This window comes from Octopus bimaculoides, chromosome 16 (assembly GCF_046866305.1).
Source record: "Octopus bimaculoides isolate indiv1 chromosome 16, ASM4686630v1, whole genome shotgun sequence".
NCBI lineage: Eukaryota > Metazoa > Mollusca > Cephalopoda > Octopoda > Octopodidae > Octopus > Octopus bimaculoides.
The window spans coordinates 15,189,824-15,214,823 of NC_142943.1; positions in this window are offsets into that span (position 1 = coordinate 15,189,824).

Genomic DNA, 25,000 nt, shown 5'->3' on the forward strand with positions numbered 1-25,000 from the left:
TGGTCAGTCTATTTCTTAGAGTAAGCTTTGTTTGACCTATGTAATCTTCACTACATCCTTAACATTTGATAGCGTATATTAAATTCCTTGAAGAACATGTAAAGTGATTTTTTACGGTAAAAGTCTGTTCTGATTTGAATTTGTAAGTTGTGTTTTCAATAAGGTTGATGTAGGTCCCGCAATTGAGGCGGCCACAATTTTTGACTGTTGGTGAAGGAATTGTGGAAGGTAATTCAGCACTTGTGATGAATTTTTGGAGGGACTTGTCTTTTGCTTTTGATTATTTTGTGTATTTTGAATGGTTGTTTCATTCTTGGATCTTGTTTTAGTAGTGAGATGTTCTGGTGGATAATGTTATAAACTTTTGTGTTTCTTGGGCTGTGTGTTGTAATAAAGGGTAGAGTGTTGAATGTATCTGGAGCGTTTTTCGTTTGTCGTAGTTCTTCGATATTTATTGCTTTGACACGTTTTCTTCCATTGTCCATTAACATTAATAGATATTGTGTTTTAAGTAGTACTTGTTTTAATTCCTGGAGTCTTTTATTGCGAGTTCCAGGGTTTTAGACAACTATACAGATTTTTCTTGCTAGATTAAAAGGGATTCGTGTGTTTGGGATAGCATGAAGAGAACATTAAGTATTGTTTTAAATCTGTTTGTCTCTAATGAATATCTGTTTCAATGTTTTTATTTGTTTTGATGATTAGTATTTAGGAATGGTATTTGAGTTTTACTGTATTCCATGTTTATGCTGTTGATAAGATTTTGAAATCTATAATATGTTCAAATGTATGCGTCCATAGGATTAGGCAGTCATCTAAATAACCTATCCAGTTTTCTAGTAGATATTTGTTTAAGTTCAAGCCATTTAAATTCTTCATACATTTGGACCTCTATGCATACCATGACTATATTGGCGTAAGTCGGAGCAACTTTTGTCGCTATCGCAGTCCCAGATAATTGTAAATATTGTCATCGAAGTCAAAAAAGTTGTTTTCGGGGATAAACTTTAATCCTTCAATGATGAAACTCTTTTCAATTCTGTCTGGAATTTTATGAGGTTATTTCTCAGGCCAGAAATTTATTGCCTCTAGTCCATATTGGTGCGGGATTGTGGTATAGAGGTTTACCACATCAAAAGATGCAATAGTGATATCATTGTTGTATTGAGAGGTGGTTTAACAGTGATATCATTGTTGATTTGGGAGGTGGTTTAACAGGTCTGGTTTAAAAGGTTGCTGAGTTTGTGTGCTTCACAGTTCGGGCCTGCTACGATTGGTCTAAATTTGAGGTCGGTGGGATATTGTATGTTTATGCAACTTGAAGTTGGTTCTTTACATGCATTCTTAATAGTTTCTTAAGTTTTGGAAGACCGTATATATATATATATATATATATATATATATATATATATATATATATATATATATATATATATACATAGGGAGACCAAAATCTTCTAAAATCCTTAGAGTCTTTATGAGTCTTAAGTCCGGCTCAGGGTTAAGCTTAGATCTCAGACGGAGTCAAGCAAAAGATAAGGTTTCGACAGACAAAAACAATGACTGTTTATCGATGACTGTGCCTCGGAGGGAGATAAGTGATACAGCGTTAACAAGTTAACTGATGCCTGTAATAAATCCTCCCTGACGATTAGCACAAATACGGACATGATGCGTCAGACAAGTCACGTATTTCGCAAACAAAGTCACCGACTTCCAGAGAAAACTTTTCGACAGTGAATAACGCCACAAAGACACACTGAAAGCCTCTGTCTTCAACATCAGCTATAAATTGTAGGAGGAGACAGTGTTGACTAGAGGAGAATGAGGCGCAACAGTCCCCAAGAGCTCCGAGACGTAAGGTAAGGTGACTGCAGCTACGCGATACGGGCAGGCCAGGAAGTAAAATGCCGTCAGATATCTTAATGTCGTCTGCATTCTCTGTTCACACTTCAGTACGCAGATTGGAATAACTATCCGTTTGTGCATTCATTAGATCCAACCACCCCAGGAGGACGAGATGTTCCTCATGGGATCGATGGATAAACAACCATGTGGCTGCTCAGTCTGTTAGTTCTGCTAGAAATAGCAGCCAAATCTCTTTCAAATTATATCCTGACTGTTTAGAAAATGGAGGGTCATACCGGATAATGTGACGCTAGATTCACTGTGCCCAGGGGCGACCTGAACAGCCCTGACTTTGATGATAAGTATTCCAGGGCAGGAATGATATGAAGTTAAACAGCAATATAGCCAAAGATGTACTTCGTTTATTAACACGATACAAAGTGATTTGTGGGAAATTTGCAGAGCGATCAATCGTGTAGGAACTCCCTCACTTTGAAGTGGGCGGAAGGTTTTATTGTTGAAGTTGTAGTTTTTGCTGTAGTCGTCGTCGTCGTCGTTGTTGTTGTTTAGTCGACGCTGAGTGAGCAGGCTTTTGATAATAGACAATCCGTACATGACCATAGAGTATTTTTTATCTCAAACACCGTAAATCCTAAGATTACATTTTCAATATACCTCTTCCATTTTAAGACAGAAATAACAAACATTGCACCAAACTAACATCATACAACAGTGTTGTTGTTGTTGTTGTTGTTGCAACAGCCTCTGCTGTTTAGTCCCATGTCAGCCCTGAACAAGCAGACCTATAACCAAAGATATTCCCACCATGATCATCCCACCGTTTTTGTTTTGTTTTGTTTTATTCTTTGTTTGTAAGGAAGCAGGACCAGATTAACCAATGTCCTTTTATACCACTAAAGTATATAATTCCATTGAAATTCGGTTGCTATTTCTAACAAATCGAGCAGCCTCGTAAAGGTTTTGTCGTTGATCCGTCGAACGAGAGTTAACATATTAGAGAGGCGGCAGTGGCGCAGGCGTTGGTGGCTCTATTATGTCTGCCAATATCACCTATTCTCTAATTTATCACACTAAAAAGGCCAAGCTGTCAGAATTGACAAATAAATATTTTACATCATTCAATATGAAACCTCAATTAGCCTTCCTGTCTTCTTCTCTTTCTTTTTCTTGTTGCCGTTGATGGTACTATTTTATTTTTCTATATTTGTTTTTCTATTTTTAATATTTTTTCTTCTTTCGTCAATTTTATATTGTCTTCCTGTTTCTTTTCCTTTGTTTGTTTGTTTTGCCGTTATTTGTCGTTGGTGATGTCATATCTTTCTTTCTCATCATTTTCTCGTCTGCATTTTTTTCTTCTAATTCATTTCTTCTACATTTTCTTTCCTTTGTCTCTCTCTCTCTCTCTCTCTCTCTCTCTCTCTCTCCCTCTCTCTCTCTCTCTCTCTCTCTCTCCTCACTCTTATTTGCCTTTTCTTTTTCCTCCCGTGCAACACTTCATATTCTTTCTAGTCTTAGACTTGTTGTTTCGACTTCCCTTTATTCCTTTTCCTCGGATTTGCATGATTAATGGCGTGAACTTACTGCTTCTATCTTTTTATAGAAGAAGAAGAAGAAGAAGAAGAAGAAGAAGAAGAAGAAGAAGAAGAAGAAGAAGAAGAAGAAGAAGAAGAAGAAGAAGAAGAAGAAGAAGAAGAAGAAGAAGAAGAAGAAGAAGAAGAAGAAGAAGAAGAATTATGGACGCGGGATCAGCCTTTCCGTTTGTAGAGGATGAATTGATTAAATTAAATGTAATATTTCATTTGTACCTGTTTTGACGAGTTTCTGAAGGATGAAATATAAAATCGATCATTCTCTAAATTTGAACTCAGAATTTAGCCGTGCGTGTCTGGCATCCTACCAATTCAGTCACCCACTATTTTAACAGTTATAGTAGTAGTAGTAGTAGTAGTAGTAGTAGTAGTAGTAGTAGTAGTAGTAGTAGTAGTATTAATAGTTTCTACAAAAGTACAAGGCCTGAAATTTTGGGGGAGGGGACCAGTCAATACATCGACCCCAGTGCTTCACTGGTACTTACTTTATCGACCCCCGAAAGAATAAAAGGTAAAGTCGCCCTCGGCGACATTTGAACTCAGAAGCTGAAGACGGACAAAATACCGCTAAGCACTTTCCCCGGCGTGCTAATAATTCTGCCAGCTCGACGCCTTAATTATGATGATGATGATGATGATGATGATGATGATGATGATGATGATGATGATGATGATGATGATGATGATGATGATGAACCCTGATGCAGTGCCAGGCAGTGGCTCTCATGGCTTCTAATCTTAACTGATTGAAAGTGTTTTCATGTACATTGTTTTGTCTTGATATAAAAGATGGGATATAGCAAATATTCTGCTCAATACCACAGAAGTGCTTGTCAGTTGTTTGACCTCAAACCAGTTGAGTATGTCCCTTAGCCAGTTGAGCATGACGATATGCGCATCTCAAGTAGTGGAGGAGCATCATAGCCATGTGTTGAGAGGAATTATTTGGGGTTTGGATAATTTACCTTTGGAAACGTGGGTGTTTCGTTTAGGGACTTTTTGAGCGGGATGAGCTACTCAACCTGAAGGAAATTCTAACTGGGCCCCACCTGCAAGGTAATGGGTATACTTGGCTTCGTATATTTTACCCCATTGTCACTTTGATGGTATGCACTGATCTCTTACTCAATAATAGTAATAATAATAATAATAATAATAATAATAATAATAATAATAATAATAATAATAATAATAATAATAATAATAATAATAATGATACCGCAGCGAAAAGCAAACAACATGGACGTATGACAGCGAGCTGCCGGGAAGATTGATCAAATCGGAAACTATCACAAAGCAGGAATTAAGAATCCGCAAAAACAATGAAAGAAAACTATGTTTTAATGTAAACCATCTCAGGAAACTGAGATACTTATCTTTTATGGAGTATATACATATATATATATATATATATATATATATATATATATATATATATATATATATATGTATATATATATAGCTTCCTTCAGATGCGCCACCACAACATGTGCGGGAAAATGTAAGCACATGGACTGCAATACCTCTATACGGAAACTGCAACCCTGTGAGTAAAATTTTAATTACATAAATTTCTATACCTATACAAGTCGTCAATATATATACACATTGGTGTTACTTCTCGGTCTCTCGCTTATACATCAATAATGATTATAAATCCGAAAGAGACATCAACACATGACCTTGGGCGGTGATCTGTCAAAAATAAACGCTGTAAAGACTGACCCGTAACAAAACCAACCAAAAAAGAAGGAACGAGGAACAGATAACCATGAATGCTATGAAATGGTTGGTTTATGATTTACACGCACTACTATGCAACACTCCTCCAAACTCATACAGGAATAAACTCAGTAAAATTAACGAAGCTCACAACATGTGCCATAGAAGCCTGATACCCAACAGAAGAACACAACCTGTACTCCACAAACAACACACAATACAAAACTAATACAGCAAAAGATTTAAATCAAACCCCTTAACAAAACATACTGATGCAATACAATATTCCTCGGGGGGAAAAAAAGAAGCATACACGTCATCAGCACAAAAACTGCACCAAGTAATGCAATAGAAAGTTACTTGAAACTATCGAAAAGTAATAGCAGTGATGACGATGGCGACGAAAGTCACCTTACCTCAGTTTATGAGAGACAGGACTTAGCGTAGAAACTCTGGCTGTGACAGCGAAAATTAGGTTGAACCTTGAAGAGAAGGCTTCTCGCTCGGCAGTGGTTCAGCAAAGATGCAGACTGACCACAGCTGTTATCTTAAGACAGCATCAGAAGATAGTAGAGCAAGGAGGAGGAAGTGGACCACCGAAGAGAACAGGATAGTGATGCAGGGCAACTTAGAAAGCGAAGTTAAAAGAAGGGGCTACAGAAAACGGATGTTAACACATTTGGTAGAGAAGGGTATGTTTAAAATGACTGAGCAGAGACTAGTAGATGAAGCTAATGCTGTTAGGAGAAGAAAATAGATGGCAGAATTGGAGGTGGGAGAGACCATAAGAGAACTGGTAAAGAAAGACCTGGCAGTGGGAAAGACAAACAACAACAAGAGATACAGCTCAAACCAAATAAGAACCTAAAGGAAAAAAATAACAATAGCGCCTCCAATAAGGAAGAGACAACTGGCAATAGCGATTTAAGTGATTTATGTGAGGAAGATCAGACGATTTTAGATGAGTTACAGGAAGTAATAAGTAAAGAAGAAAAGGATTGCCAGCATTAAAAGGTACCAACAGAAGGAAGCTGCTAGAGATGATTAGAAAAGTAGCTTCTGTTATTAAAAGGATAGATACTCAAAATGTAGGAGACACTAACTTATTGATCTATGCAGGTGGGGTGATAGTTACTCAGTTAGATACTCCACAAGGAAAGATTGTAAAAATCAAATGTGGGAAAGGAGATTACAAAATAAAGTGAAGACTTTAAGACAAGATCTGAGTAGAATAGAAGTCTGGAAACTGAACAAGTTAGGAAACACAAGATTGAAATCTTCTCTTGAGAAAAGATACTTAGTCAAAGAGAAAGGATTTTGGGATGGTCATGGAAGAGCTGAAACAGGATATCATAGCAGTAGCAGGTAAGCTTTCCAGATATCAGAAAAAGAATCGATGAGTATCAACAGAATAGACTATCTGAGACAGACCAGAGGAGATTTTATAACCAAATAAATAGTAGAGAAAGAAATACTGAAGATTAGATACCTAATGCCGAAAAAGCTAGTAAGTTTCGGAGTAACATTTGGGATAAGCCAGTCAATCATAACGATGATGCAGTATGGCTAAAGACAGTGAGCGAAGAAGTAGTGAGTGAGAAGCAACCAGGTCTAAGACTGACTAGTGCATTAATGAGTAAAGTGTTAGGAAAAATGCCGAATTGGAAGGGCCCAGGACCAGATTTAGTTCAAGGGTACTGGCTAAAGAAATTTAGTAGTTTACATGGAAGGCTGAGGGAACAACTTCAGGGTTGCCTGAATGGATGAATAATACCAGATTGGATGACTAGAGGGAGGACAATACTCAATTTAAAAGATAAGAGCAAGGGTAATATAGCTAGCAATTATAGACCAATAATTTGCTTACCATTAGTGTGGAAGCTGTTTACAGGAATGCATTCAGAAAGCATTTACGAGCACCTTGACAACCAGAATTTACTGCCAGAAGGAAAAAAGGTTGCAGAAAGAAAGATAGAGGAACGCATGATCTACTATACATAGACAAGGCAGCTCTAAATTAAGTAAAAGCTAGAAAGAAAAATCTAACAATAGCATGGATAGATTATAAAAAAGCCTATGCCATGATCCCGCACTCATGGATAAGTGAATTTTGCGTATATTCAGTATTGCAGAAAACATAAAAACATTACTTAGCTTTAACATGAAGAAATGGGAAGTAGATCTCTACTCAGGTGACACACTCTTAGGGAAGGTTAATATCACGAGAGGAACTTTCCAAGAAGGCCCATTATCCCCTTTAATATTTGTCTTATGTTTGATCCCCTTCAGTTTAGTATTAAGGAAGGCAAAGGCAGCGTGTCAGTTCAGAAATAGTAAGTAAATTAACCATTTGCTCTACATGAATGATCTGAAGCTTTTTAGTAAGAATAAAAAAGTGATAAATTCATTAATACAGACTGTAAGACTCTTCAGCAAAGATATAGGCATGGACTTTGGCATAGATAAGTGTGAAATATTAGTCATGAAAAGGAGACAGGTAGTCAAGAGTGAAGGCATCCAATCACCAGACGGTCAGACATTAAAATCATTAAAGAAGGAGAGAGTTATAAGTATTTAGGAGTATTAGAATCTGACAGAGTACTAACTATAGAAATGAAAACGAAAATTGAGAAGGAGTAAATCAGAAAGGTAAGGAAGCTAATGAAGTCAAAGCTAAATGGTTTGAATCTAGTGAAGGCTGTGAATACTTGGACAGTATCATTACTTAAATACTCAGCAGCTTTTGTAGATTAGACAAAAACTGAATTAGCAAAGCTAGACAGAAGAACTAGGAAGGAATTCAATATGAATGGAGGACTCCACCCAAGGGCAGGTGTAGCAATATTATACTTACCTAAAAAGGAAGTTGGAAGAGGGCTAATATCAGTAGAAGACTGCGTGGAGTTATCTAGAATAGATATAGACTCCTATGTAGGTAATGAAAGTTTATTTAGAGCTACTATAGTCAGAGCAAGACTTAGGGAAAGCAAAATACCAAAAATTAGTAATAGCGAGACATGGTTATGGTTCAGAAATGAAGGTTGAAAAGGAGACAGAAAGTTTTTTTAATAGCAGCACAAGATCAAGAATTAAGGACTAATTGGACAAAAGCCAAGATAGACAAAAACCAAATAGATTCCCAATATAGGTTATGCAAATCAAACGAGGAAAGTGTTACTCATATAGTAAGTGAATTACCATGCTAGCACAGAAAGAATACAAGAAAAGACATGACAACCTAGGGAGAGTAAACCACTGGGAGTCATGTAGAAAGCTAAGATTTTTACCATACTGATAAATGGTATGAGCATGAACTTAGTAAAGTATTAGAAGGTAAGAAATACAAAATTTTGTGGGGCTTTAACACTCAGACCGACAGAGTAATAGAAGCTAGAAAGTCTGATTTAGTAGTACTAGATAAAGAGAATAGAAAGTGTCAGATAATTGATTTTACAGTCCTCCCAAATGATGTAAAAATCAATATAAGAGGTATAGAAAAAATATCGAAGTACCAGGACCTAGTCATTGACTTACAGAGACTATGGAAAGTGCGGGTAAAATGTATTCCGGTAGTTATACGTGCATTAGGAACTATCCCTAAGGATTTGAACAAAAGGATAGAGGAAATAGGCATAAAACCCAGTTTAGTACAGCTCCAGCAAACAGTGTTATTGGGGACAGCTAGTGTGGGTGTATACACATATATACATATATATATATATATATATATATACATATATATATACGTATATATGTATACATGAATACACACACATATATGTATACATGTGAGTGTATGTGTGAGTGTGTAGATTATATATATATATATATATATGTATATATATATATATATATATATATATATATATATATATATATATATATATATATATATATATCACTGCTGACTTCATCAACCCTTCTTCCTGCCATATAATGTTAGCTACCCCAACTATAACACTTTAACACTCTCACAAAAACCATACTCTGAGGGCCAACATTAATGGTTCAACAATCCTGTGCTTTTAAACAATATAGATAACACAAGAAGTAACAGCTAAACTCCCAATAATTCCTAAACAACCCACACCAACACATGTACACATACATCATCAAACAGTCAAGAATAGCATCTCTGCACCGGGCATCACTATCTGAATCACAGACACCATGCTATCGCCACACGCCAAACAATCTCTTTAGACCACCTAATAATTATAGTTACAAATCACGTACATATCAATAAAAGGAAGATCATTTTTACAAACGTCTTAATCACAGTGGAATGCGTTCCACCAAAAAAAGAAAAAGAAAAAGAAAGAGCAGAATTATTGTTTTCAGATTTCAACAACACCACGACCATGGACGTACGTTCATCATAATAATGATAGATGCGCCAAAAAATATGTCTCACAAAACAGCATAAACAAATACAATCCAATTACATATCTGAGATAACAACCATTATAGAATCACGAAAACAATAGCAAACACGATACACACACAACAGAAATATAACTCGGCATCAATCAACTAAACAAGGAAATATCAAAGAAAATAAACCAAAGAATAAACTTGAAACTAGTAAACATTTGTTTCCAAATGAAACTAGAAAACAAACAGCAAACCAGCGTGTATACGTACTAATTAGCCGCTTCAACAACAACGTTGAACGCACCACACCTTTGGCACAATAACAACATCAAATAACTTATCTAGGCTGTAATACTATGCAAACGCTTTTATCAGACATTTCTATAAAAGCAACCACAAAAAAAACACGCACACACACACACACACACACACACACAGAAGAGAAACAAAAACCGAAACTTACCATTCACCCCAAGACCGATGGTTCCCAACCTTTTGCTATGAAAACTTATTTTGGCAAACCAATAATCTGCGACGATCCTTTATTAACGGAATACATATAACATTTGATTGTTTTCTTCAGGGGATGTTTCTCAATTTTTTGTTTGCAGTAAATATTGCGTTGTAGCGCTTGTACTTCGAGTGGCATATTGCACGATATATTTTCTTTTGTCATTTATCTACGACCATGCTGAGGCACGGCCTAGATGAATTTTAGTCAAATAAATCGATTCCAGTTCTTGTCTTTTTCCTTTAAAACCTGGTACTTATTCTATCGTTCTCTTTTTGCTGAACTGTTTCGGGGAAATGTTAGGAAAAGTTATGGGGACGTAAACAAACCAATATCAGTTGTCAAGAGAGGTGGGAGACAAACAGAAACACACACACACGGCGAGCTGGCAGATACGTTAGCACGCCGGGTGAAATGCTTAGCGTTATTTCGTCTGCCGTTATGTTCTGAGTTCAAATTCCGCCGAAGTCGACTTTGCCTTTCAGCCTTTCGGGGTCGATAAATTAGGTACCAGTTACGTACTGGGGTCGATGTAATCGACTTAATCCCTTTGTCTGTCCCATCTATGTTTAGCCCCTGCGGGCAATAAAGAAATAAGAAACACATACACACACGCGCGCACACACACATACACACACACACACACACACACATACACACACACACACACACACACAGAACGGTCATTTCATCACATTAAACCGTTAGTCCCGACACATCTTTTCCATCTCTCTCCATTTTGGGGATTTTGCGGAGGGTCAAAGTTGGTACCAAAAACAGGACAGTGGTAACATACAAGGAACCAAACGAAAACTAGCATGGAGGGCCGTTAGAACCGTTTGTTTTCGTTTGGTTTGTTGCATGTAGAAATTTCACTACCAGTGACTTAAATCGACCAAAACCACATTTAAGAGCAATTTCAAAGGGAATGAAAAATAAAAACTTTTACGTTGGTTTTTACAGCCATACCTAGATTTCGAACACTAATTGGCAAATAAGATAATTTACTAGGCGAAGTTCTCATCAGTGGCATGTATATATGTATATATACATATATAAATACACACACACATACATATAAGTATAAATCTCATCTCTTTGGCAAAATTGTTGATCTGTCTGGATTAAAACTCTTCAGGTTTCGAAGCAAAATACACTCATTATCACTTTTAACCTCTTCAAAATTTATAAACTGTCTTTTTTTTTTTTCTTAGAAATAACGTTACAATGATCTGAAAAGATAACTGTCTGATGGTGCAAAGTCAGCAGATTAAGGAAGCTGAGGCAAAACTTCCATATTTACTGTCATAATCTTTGGCCTAGTGACTTGGACAATATGTAGTCTTACATTATCTTATAAGAGCAACAACCCATTACAAATGACCAATGATAGGCGCTTTTTCTGCCAAGTTTTGACAATGTTTTCAACTGACGATACAACTTCTCAGTATTATCTGTTACGCTCTTGTTTTACACTTTATGATAGAGGAAACTTTTCATATCTCACCAAACATAGAGCATAACTTTTTCAGGGTTATCCTGGCTTGGGGATGGATTCTCCTTTTATCATTATCGTTTTTGTTGGATATAATATAGAGAAAATATTTTTCACTTGCGATGGTTTTACCCAGGATATACTCAGCAGCAAGTCTACGTTTTAATGATGAGCAGAAGGATACTCTTTGATTAGATTAAGCAGTCAGATGATGAAACCCACTGACGAAATTTGAACACTTTTTCTAGTTAATGAATGTTTCATGATCAATGTGTAACATGCATTGATGTTCTGATAATTTTCATGCAGTTTGCTTTGGATTTTACTCAATCATGGTATTCAGAAACCCAATATTGACTTTGTTGTCCAGATCAAGGGAGATAATTTGTAAGAGAAACATTTCCTGAGTGTAACTGGCGAAACCATCCTTGACCTGTCCATACAATAAAATCTTCATTTCTCTAAACAGAACGAATATTTCTTGTCATTTGCATTGATGAAAAGCCCCTTTTGAATTCACGCACCATGATGTGTCTGATACAGGTCTTACACAAATTCGCTTTAAAAGAGTAAAATCGATACGAATTTGACCACCATGATAGAAAGTAATCTTCATAGAAAGAAAAGATATTACAATATGAAGTAAAAATTAATATTTTACAGTAAATATTGAAAAAGTACTCTCAGAAACCGTGCAAGAAATTCCACAGGACTTTCATTAGAACCTGGATATCCTTGTTGCTTATTTTGATTTTAATCACCTTATTTTGAAACTGTATGGATAATATCATACTAAATTCTGGTGCCTAAACTTAAGTACCATATTCACCTGAATCTAAATTTCTTGCGGAACTCACCTACCAAACCTGAGTATATATATATATATATATATATATATATACACACAATGCAGCACGAAATTTTGTCAGTGAACAAGTCGCAGTCTCAAAGCGACGAAAATATTTTGGCAAATTAAATTTAGATGTTGAAGTGAATCTAACGGTTCTTGTGTCTTTCTTAAATGGCTTATAAACACCTTCCACGCTGCAATTGTTTTCGTTCCAGCACACGATCTCAGATCAGGTCACTTGCTATGCAAGTACATCTCCGTAATATATATATATATATATATATATATATATATATATTTCGTTTTTGGATTCTTTATGTGAGTTCGTGCGTTGAAGCATATTCTGTTGTGTTTGGGGAGAGTCATTTTCTTTTTGTGCCTTATAATTTAACACACTCACTGGTAAATTTTCCACTTATTCCTTATTTTCATTTTCCTAAAATTTTCGTTGCGTCTTGCAACCTTTCAATATTCTTGACTCTGTCCGCTATTCAAGCTGCGTTCTTTCTTGTTTGTTTGTGTGCATGTGTGTGGGTCAGTGTGTGTGTGGGTCAGTGTGTGTGTGTGTCTATGCCTATGCATGTATGTATGCATATATGTATGCATGTGTGTGTATGTATATATGTGTATATGCATATGTATATATGTATGTATGTGTGTGCATCTGTATGCATGTATTCTGCATATTCATGTGCTTGAATGTCCGTGCTTGCATGTCCATTTTTTATGTATGTATGTGTGCGTGTGTTTGTATATGTATGCACCTCTGTCTCCTTGTGTGTGCATGTCTGTGTGTGTGTGTGTGTTTTGCAACTATGTACCATGTTTGTATGTATGGATGTGCATCTCCATATGTGTGGACACGTGTCTCCATATGTGTCTTTGTGTGAAGTAAAAATGTGCGTGTGTATATATGGTCATGTGTTTCAATCTCCATTTGCGTATGTGTGCTTGTCTGTTCATATAATCTATGTACCTATCCGTCTGTATGTTGATCTGTTTGTTTTCATATCCATATGCTTAAATACATATGCATATACATATATATACCCACACACACACACATACATACATCTATCTACATAACAGCCCACTAACTATTCTACGTGTGTAAACTGCGGGTATGGGGGTATGACATCGACTATGTATATTTTCTATTTAGTATTGGGGAAGTTTCATTTATAAGGACGTACTCCCGTATTTGTCTGAGTGTTGGGTCTTTTGGGTGCTTGGATAAGATGCAGATGTCAAGTTGACCCAAGTTGCCTCCATGGTGGTCTTTGGCATGTTGGTAGAGTATGGAGGACTGCTTTTTGTCGTCATATTGTCTCAGATGTTCATTTAGTCGTTCCGCAATGCTTAGATGTCTCCCTATGTATGTTATGTTCATGTCCTTAAAGCACCTTCTATATATATATATATATATATATATATATATATATATATATATATATATATATATATATACAGGGGTTGGACAAAATAAAGGAAACACCTTAAAATTTCAAACAAATTTATTTTAATATGAGGTAGGACCGCTTTTGGCAATAATTACAGCTTGAATTCTACGAGGTAAGGACTCGTACAAAGTTTGAATTGTTGTCGATTCTTCAGCTAAAACAGTCTCGAGTTCTTGTAGTGATGATGGTGGATGGTATCAACTCCTTACTTGTTTTTCTAAAATGCACCATAAATGTTCAATATAAAGATCTGGGGACTGTGGTGGCCAGATAAGATATTCAACTTCACTAGAATGTTCCTCGTGCCATTCAGTAACAACTTTAGCTGTGTGAATTGGTGCATTATCATCCTGAAAGATTGCGTTACCCTCAGGAAACAGTCCGCAACCATAGGATGAATTTGATCAGATAAAATGCTTAGTCTTCTGCCATGAAGGAAAACCATTGGGCCGGCGGATTTCCAAGATATAGCCCCCACCTCAGATCATCACAGACCCTCCTCCATGTTTAGCAGTTGGAAGAAAGCAGTCTGGGTCAAATGCTTCTTTTGACTGTCTCCACATGTATACTCGGCAGGTTGCCGGAAATAAGGGAAAGGATAACTCGTCCGAGAAAATAACATTCTTCCACTGCTCTAGGGACAAATTCTGTAGGTTTTTACTCCACTCTATATCCTTTGCAACGTCTGTTTTTGAAAGTAGTTGTTTTCTGATTGCATCCCTCCCGTTAAATCAGGTTTTGTGCAACTCACGGCGAACAGTTTTTGTGAAAAGTGGGTTCTCGAGGTGGTCATTAAGTTCTGCAGTAATTTTTGCAACTGTACTTTTGTGATCCCTTCTAACAATTTGCATAAGAGTCCGACGGTCCCTATCTGAAAGTTTTGGTTTTCTTCCGGAGTTTTGTTTCGACGAAGATGTTTTTCCCTCTTTCTCAAAGGCTGTCATTTCTTTCGAGACGGTACTTCTTGATACACCAAACATTTCGGCTGTTTTTGCTACACTAGCGCCTGCCATACGAGCACCAACAATTTGACCTCTTTGAAAGTTCGATAGATCTGCCATTTTTAATAAATTATTTTAATTACCTTTTTCTGATGATATCTGAAAAACAAACAGCAATTTTAGCAAATTATATTAAGTAACACTAATAATAAATAAAAAAAACAAAATAAACAAGCTTTTGGCGGTTTTATAGATATTTCAAAATTGTAATGCTAGGATGCTAGGTGTTTCGATTATTTTGTCCAACCCATATATATATATATATATATATATATATATATATATATATATATATATATATATATATATATATATATATATATATATATATATATATATATATATATATATATATATGTATATATATATATATATATATATATGTATATATATATATATATATATATATATATATATATATATATATATATATATATATATATATATTTATATATATATATATATATATATATATATATATATATATATATATATATATATATATATATATATATATATATATATATATATATTATAAACAAAGTTTGGAAGCATCGTGTGTGATTGGTATTTTACAATTTTACAGACAAGAAAGTAAATTTTAAACACAGTAAAGCTGTGAAAACAGTAGAGAACGATTGAGCATTTTACTCTTATAGGACAAGAAAAGGTTGCCAGCAGGCGGATATATATATGTATATATGTGTGTGTGTGTGTGTGTGTGTGTGTGTGTGTGGGTGTGTGGGTGGGTGTGTGTGTGTGTGTGTGTGTGTGTACATACAAACAGATATACATACATATATAAGCAAAATAATTGAGATTCAGATGAATTAGGTACTTAAGTTAAGGGACCAAAAATTAGTGTGGAATTATCCATACAATTTCAAAATAAGGTGAATAAAATCAAAATAAGCAACAGGATATCCAGAGGTGATGCAGTACGACCGTTTCAAGCGGCTCCATTTAATTGAACAATGCAATCGTTACGTCAATTTAAATGCAGAGCTATCCTCAGTTGCATAAATAAATAAATAAATAAATAAATAGAATTAATTTAATCAGTCGAACACATTTGTATAATTTTACTTAAATCCTCTAAGAGGGTAAGAAGACAGACAAAGTCCATGCTGTTTTCATTTCAGCTTAGAAGCTACTAAGACATCAGGGAAAACGAAACTTGTTAGGGTTCTAGCTTGTCACATATCTTTGGGTCGATTTTGATTTATAATCTTCAATCTTCATAGAGACCACCTAATAAGTAAATATTTAAGTATATGAATAAATATTAAACTAATTCTATGTAATTTCTCTCTCTCTCTCTCTCTCTCTCTCTCTCTCTCTCTCTATTGTTGTAAATGTTGGTATATACTCAAAATTATTCAAAAATTTATCCTTTTGGTTATAATATTTTCTTAATAATTTTTCTTGATAACCCTAAATTTTATCTTTATGCACTACAACAATATTGTTTAAATCATTCAACTATAGTACACCATGATAAAAATTTCTCCTTTGTTATCATCATTGGTTTTTACCCTTCAACTGGTAATTAACATCTTGATTTAAGATCTTTCTTTACCAAACCTCATTATAACCAGTTACTTTATACTACTTCCAAATAAACTTTGACAAGTTTTATGACGATACCCACTATGATTCTGTCAACTCCCTCATGCCCTTTCTTAACAGACACTGCTCTATAGTCTTAGATTTTGATATATAAAGATTTGATAACAAGACTTTAAATCGAAACCGACCCAAAAATCAGTGACAAGCTAGAACCATAAAAAGTTTCTTTTTTCCTGATGTCTTAGTAGCTTCTAAGCTGAAGTGAAAACAGTATCGGACGGATTAAATTAATTCTATTTATTTATTTATGCAGCTGAGGACAGCTCTGCATTTAAGTTGATGTAATGATTGCATTGTTCAATTAAATGGAGCTGCTTGAAACGGTTGTACTGCATCACCTCTGGATATCCTGTTGATTATTTTGATACATACATACATACATGCATACATACATACATACATACATATACATATATATATATATATATATATTTATATATATATATATATATTTATATATATACATACATATATATATATATATATATACATACATATATATATATATATACATACATATATATATATATATACATATATACATATATACATATATATATATATATATATATATATATATATATATATATATATATATATATATGTATGTATGTATGTATATATGTATGTATGTATATATATATATATATATATATATATATTCTTTTGTTTGTTTCAGTCATCTGACCGCGGCAATGCTGGAGCACTGCCTTTATATATATATATATAAAAAGGACGAGCTTCAACACTGTGTCCCGTCTGTCAAATTCATTCAAAAATCATTGGTATTCGACGAACCCGATCTATAGTCGACGCTACTTCATCAAAGAATTACGCAGTGAGTGCGGCTAAACTTGAAACAATGTTGTTGCGATTCGAATATCTTAAGCATATAGCTACGATTGCGCCTTCTTTCGATAACCTCGTGGCAAAAAAAGGAGGCGAATATCATCGCCGTCATCATCATCATTACCATCGTTATCTTCGTCGTCGTCACCATCGTCGTCATCATCATCATCATCATCATCATCGTCATCATCACCATCGTTATGATTATAATCGTTATCATCCTCATTATTGCCATTATTAACGATAGTGGTATATTTCCATAATTTCCACAGTGATAAAATAATTGCTTTAGAAAAGAAAAGAAAAAAAACTGTTCTTCATTAACTTCAGTGGAAACAAATAAGATAAATGTAATAAAACGAATGCAAAAATATAAATAAAACTGACAGACGAAACAGAAAATAGGAATCAATAAACAGTGTGTGTGTGTGAGTGCGTGCATGTGTGTGTGTGTGTGTGTGTGCGTGTGTGTACGTGTGTGTGTGCATGTATGTGTGTGCGTGTGTGTACGTATGTGTGTGTGACTGTTTGGGTTTGTGTGTGTGTGTGTACGTATATGCATGTGCTGTTTGGGTATGCGTGTGTAATTCTGTGTGTGTGTGTGTGTGTGTGTGTGTGTGTGTGTGCATGTGTGTGTGCTTGCATGTGTGTGTGCTTGCATATATGTGTGTATATATGTATATGCAGAAAATGAAATTAATAAGATACATTTCCATACATATATATGCATATCTGCGTATATATATATATATATATATATATATATATATATATATATATATATATATATATATATATATATATATATGTATATATATATATATATATATACCATAATCATATCTATACATATATACTATAATATAAACAATGTGTGGGTGTATATATATATATATACATATGTATGTATGTATGTATGTATATATATATAATATGCATACAAATGCACGCATATTATATAATATATATTTATAGATATATATATACGCGTACAAATGTATATGTTTATGTATATAAATATATATATCCATATGATGTAACCATATATGCATACGTATATAATATGTATTTACAAATAAAGGTATATATGTATACATATGTATAGATATGTGAGTATGTGTGTGTATGTATGTACGTACGTATGAATATATATATATATATATATATATATATGTACGTATGAATATACATACATACACACATACATACGTACATACAAACATCAAGATGAGTAAAAAAAAATAGATCTTACAACGCGATGAAATAAAAGTAATTAATTAAAAAACAAAGATTGCTAAATAAATATATAAATAAATAAATAGTTAAATAAATAAATAAAAATAAAAGATAACTAAACAGTAATGAGTAGGAGATAAATATAAACAAATGAATATTTTCAGAAGGAAAATTGAGAAAAATCAACCGAAAGCGTACGGAAATCTATTTTACATTACAATGGAAGAAAATTGGGAAAAGCAGACGATATCACTGGCACATCAATCTAATATGGAAGTAACGTGAAGATTTTTTTTTTTGTTTTTTGTTTTTTTTTGTCAGGAGGAGAAAGTATAGTGGTGTGGAGTACTAAAAGCAATGGTAGTGTTGGATTTTTTGGTAGTAATCGTTGTGACGATGTGTAGGATGGACATTTATTCGCTATATTTAGTTGTGATCGTGATCGTGATAGGGAAGTTTGTTGGGGTGGGGAGCGTTGTGGTGATGATGATGGCAATGGCAGTTTACCGCAGTGGGGATCATGATGAAGGTAGTGGCGGTGGAGATGGTGGTGGTGGTGGTGGTGGTGGCGGTGGTGGTGGTGGTCGTCGTCGTCGTCGTGATCGCTGTCATTCTCATGGTATTGGTGCCTGTTGTCTTCTTTTAGCATTTTTGGTGTGGTCGAGAAGACCCATGACGACAGGCCTTTCATTCATGACACCACTACCAACAACAACCACCAACAACCCCCACCATTTATTAAGATGTAAACTGAGGAATATTTGACTTCTATTTCGACCACATAGCGATTGCTCTGTTATCTTTGTTGCCGTTGTTTGTTGTGGTGGTAGACGTAGTGCTAGATGTAGTCCTCATTTTAGTGTGATTGGTGCTGATGGCAACGTTGAAGCTGGTGGTATTGAAGAAGGGCTTCTTGATTTAGTAGTAGTAGTAGTAGTAGTAGTAGTAGTTGTTGTTGTTGTTGTTGTTGTTGTTGTTGTTGTTGTTGTTGTTGTTGTTGTTGTTGCTGTTGTTGATGTTTCGACCAAGAAGGAATATTTATGATAGCGAGATTGAAAATTGCCTTAGCAAGATTCGATCATAAGAGATAAAAGAACAGCAGAATTGAATTGTAACACTTAACGTTATTATTTGGTTCACAGGTGTGGATAAATATGGAGGTGGGGAGATAAGGTTGGGATGAGGGAGGAGGAGAATGATAATGGTTTGTCTGTTGGGGTAGTGCTGGTGGCGGCGGGGATAGCGGTGTCGGTGTTGGTGTTCGTATTGGCGGTGGGGGTTGGTGGTTGTAGTAATTAGTCGATGGGCTATTAGCGATAGTGATGATGGTTGTACTGGTGTTGCTTCTGTCGAATTTGGTGGGTTGTGAGGATGATGACAACAATGACGACGATGATACAAGTGGTGGTAGTAATGGTGGTGGTTGTGGTGGTGGTGGGTGGTGATTTTATTGGAAGTGTTTAAGAGAATATTTAAGGAGTTAAAAGTTTAGAAGAGTTTATCCAAATACATTTAACACCACCATTTATGGGTTTCTCTTAGAGACAAGACAGATAGCAAGGCAAGCAGACAGACAGGCACATGCACAGATACACAGACAAATGTCATTATGAATAAGTAAGCCGGTAGATCGTATTCCAGCAGATGCACTCGGTTCTGGTTCTTTCAAATGGACCAGTCGATCTAAATTGTAAAGTAACGCATATATTTGTGTGCAAAGACTAAGCGAAAAACGGTGAGTAGAAACACAGTAGCGTTACGAACAATCATAATATATCTTTATGCTGCAATTTATCAATCTACAGGGTGTCCACAAGTCTGGGTACATGGGGATTAACACATACTTTAAGAAATCATTATTTTTTATATTTAATTGTTTATGTTATGATTTCATTTACTCCATGTACCCACATGGGGATTAACACATACTTTAAGAAATTATTATTTCTTATATTTAATTGGTTATGTTATGATTTTATTTACTCCATATACCCACATGGGGATTAACACATACTTTAAGAAATTATTTCTTATATTTAATTGGTTATGCTATGATTTTATTTACTCCATGTACCCAGACCTTGTGGACACCCTCTACTAATTACAAGGAATTATAAATTCATTTCATTTAGAGAGGACGGCTTCTAGAAAGAAAATTATCTTTTACTTTTATGTTAATGTTAATTTCCAGGAAACAGGCAACGTCAAAATGTAAATGTAGAATGATATATAGAAGTGGGGTGCTGAAAAGTTCTCGGCTTTGAGTAAAAGAAAATATAGGAAGTTCAGCTAATTATTATTTTACTCAACATATTCCCTTCTCAGATCCACAAAATTATTGCACCTATTGCACCGGTCCTTCAGTTTTTCTAAGCCCTGTGAAAAGGACTCAGAATGTTGGGCCTCTGTAGCAGCGATCACTTCCGAATCGGAGTGAAATTTCTTTCCTTTGAGATGTTTCTTCAGTTGTGGAAAGAGGGCCAAATCAGGAGAGTAAGGTGGGTGATCTACTATTTCGAAGCCTAAGACGCGTATTTTCCGTAGTTTCATGTGCTATGTGTGCTGGTGCATTGCCCTGCAAAAACAGGACAACACGGCTCAGCTTTCCACGTGTTTCTACTTCAGAGCTTCACGCAGTTCATCTAACAAAGACGTAGTATTCTGCGTTGATGGTGCGACCCTTTGGCAGGTATTTTATGAGGAGTATCCGTCTTATCTCAGGACACTGAAGCCAGAATCTTTCCAGTTGATTTCTGAGTCTGAAACTTCTTGGGACGCGATGAACCACTGTGGCACCACTCTACTGTTTGCTGCTTGGTCTGGGAATCATAATGATGAAGCCAAGTTTCATCCATGCTGACTAAATGAGCCATAAAATCAGCCTCTCCCTCTGCAAACCGGTCCAAAATTGCTTTTGATTTCGTTACTCTCATGCGCTTCTGATGTGCGTTCCGGCATTTCGGCAACTATATCCAGAACGTTGTGGATGATATGGCCAACTCTTTCGTGGAAAATCCCCAGAGTCCAGCGGTCCTCGAGAATCATGACGTGCACAGCGTAGGTTTTGTTCTCTGTGGTCGCGAAAGTTGGCCATCCTAACCGAGGTTCGTCTGTGACCTCAAAATGACCAGTCTGAAACATCTATCTATCTATCTATTTCTCTCTCTCTCTCTCTCTCTCTCTATATATATATATATATATATATATATATATATATATATATATATATATATATATATATATATATATATATATATATATTAAATTAAATACACAGCTACTAATTGTTTCATGTTATTATGATACATGAACAGGCATATTTATAAAATACGCCATGTATCTTAAAGCAGTCTTTCAGACTTTGTCATATATATATATATATATATATATATATATATATATATATATATATATAGAGAGAGAGAGAGAGAGAGAGAGAGAGAGAGAGAGAAAGAGAGAGAGAAGAGATAGATAGATAGATAGATAGATAGATAGATAGATAGATAGATAGATAGATAGATAAGTTACGGGGATGTAAACACACCAACATCTGTTGTTAAGCGATGGTGGGGGGCGCCAAACACAGACACACAAACATATACATATATTTCAATTTCTGTCTACCAAATCCATTCACAAAGCTTTGGTCGGCCCGAGACTATAGTAGAAGACACTTGTACAAAGCGCCACGTAGCGGGACTGAACCCGGAACCATATGGTTGGAAAGCAAGCTTCTTACCACACAGTCACGCCTATAAACGTACTTGTAATACGAAAAGCTAATTACAAAATTAAGATAGTATTGTCATTTTTGATGATACACGACCTGATGAAGCGTTTTTCAGATTTTTCGGATTAGTGGAAAAAACATTGTAGAAATTTTTAAAGGATATACGAAAGAAAAGCTAATGCATAAAAGGCTAATATAAAATAATAATATGTCAACATTTTTCAGCGATACAAAACGAATAAGGAGCGGAGAACCCCGTAGAACCTGAGACACTGTCTCATGCGGTTAGATAAAATAGAATACGAGACACACTACAGAGCAAGTCATATTGCAGATGCAACAGCAGCAAGACAAAACTCAAGTTGCTCGGTGATTGTCTTAGACGATTTCAAGAGGCATTTGAGGAAGATAAGATGGGAAGGCAACAAGATACGGAGAAACGTGTGAAAAGATTAGAGAAAGTTGTTGGTGCAGAAAGAGAGAATGAGCAAACAGGTCACTAACTACGAGTAGAAGCAAGAGAACAAAAAGGAAGAAGAATAGAAGGAATGAGAGAAAGAATGTCAGTAAGAGTTGATAATGAAAAGTCAAGAGCAAAGAAATCAAAGAATTAAGGATCTAAAACAAAGAGCTGCTGCAAGATTAGAAAATGTAGCGAGTAAAAGAACAATAGAAAGCTGAAGTCGAAGAGGTGTAGTAAGATTAGAAAAATAAAGCGTAAGAACAAAGGAATTCACGACAAGCAAATAAAAGAATAATGAACCACAAAACAAATATAAAATGAAACAGAAGTGATGCTGAGAATATGAGGCTAACATGACATAACAGCATGCGATACGAAAATAAAATGATGTCTTCGTAAAGAAGTACTGAGTATCATTGCTGTAGAGAATTTAACATAATCTCTCTGTCTCCCTCTCTCTCTATCTCTCTCTCTCTCTCTCTCTCTCTCCCTCCCTCCCTCTTTCGCTCTCGCTCTCTCTTTCACACCACCCACTTTGCAGCAAAGAACTTCTTTGTTGAGAAAACCAACGAAGCTTTATTTAATAACTGATACCATAAAAATGAAGTTCAGATCCTCAACGATGACATTTCCGGAACACCTGGAAGATATTACGAGCTGATGACGTCATCCTCATTATTTCAACCTTAAGAACATCATTGGATCTCGGCACTTTCGTTTTCTTCAATTCGAACTCTCGCAGCTGAAATTTGTGATCAAAGTCCCTTTTGTTTTAGAGTTTATCATATTTCCAGCATGAGATGGAAGACAATTCAATGTCTAATGAAACTAATGTACAATATATCCCTAAAATTATTGTCGCTTTAAATAAGGCTATTAGGGAGAATAATGTTTATGCTATGGTGTATGTCAATATTGAAAGAATTTGCTTGGCACATCAATGAAATATCATAAAAAATGGTATCAAATGACGATATCGCATATACCATACGTAGAAATTCGTAAATTTGATAAACAACGATTACATTGAAAACGTTTTGAGGAAAATAATCCTATCTCAAAAAAAACTATGCTCAGCAACTAAATAACTGAGTTCCAAATATATTTCTAGATAAAGACGGCGAGCTGGCAGAATCGTTAGCACGCTGGACAAAATGCTCCGACTTTGCCTTTCATCGTTTCGGGGTCGATAAAATATGTATCACTTGAGCACTGGGTCGATTTAATAGTCTTACTCCCTTTCCCGAAATTGCTGGCCATGTACCAAAATCTGTAATCAATATACTTCCAGATGAGATTTTAGAATATAAGAGTGCAAAAGCCGTTGCAGTCGGAGATGATGACCAAATTACAAATTACCCTCAAATAATCTTCAAAGCAACTTACTCCTTCCGGATTACGTCCTCGTGAGTGAAAGCTAAAACTGGTTCCATTATAAGGTTTATATGTAACTTCAATCCAGGGAAGATCTAGTATCATTAAGTTAATTGTGCTTTAATTATTGTCAGAGTTTTAACAATCCACAGAATCGCAGCAGAAATTATCAACAGCAACAGAAGTGGAGATAATAATTATGAAATGATACGATACAACACTTCTTTCTTTACTTTCAAAAGAAAACACTTCCCCATCGTCGATCCATTTGATTAGAATACTAACAAGTCTCAACATTTGATGTAGCTAAAGTATATTTTCCAAAGCCTGTATTTAGCCATGGCCAAATGCATGTAGAAGTAAGAATAGTAGAAACTTGGAGTTACTGATTAATAATGGTTTTCAATTTAAATGCCAGGAATAAGGGGGCGAACTGGTAGAATCGTTAGCACTCCGGACGAAATGCTTAGTGGCATTTCGTCTGTCTTTACGTTCTGAGTTCAAATTCCGCTGGGTTTGACTATGCCTTTCATCCTTTCGAGGTCGATAAAATAAGTACCAGTTGAAAACTGGGATCGATGTAATCGACTTAACCTCACCCCAAAGATGCTGGCCTTGTGTCAAAATTTGAATCCAATTTAAATACAAGGCCACCAATGTTTGAGAGGGAAGGGGTACCATTCGATACCATTGATCCCAGTACTTGAATGCTACTTGATTTTATCGAACTCAAAAGGATAAAATGAAAGACGACAATGGCGGGATTTGGGTACCAGATTGTAAAGAGCTGAAAGAAATACCGCAAGGTATTTTCTCGGACGCTTTAACGATTCTCCAAGTTCACCACC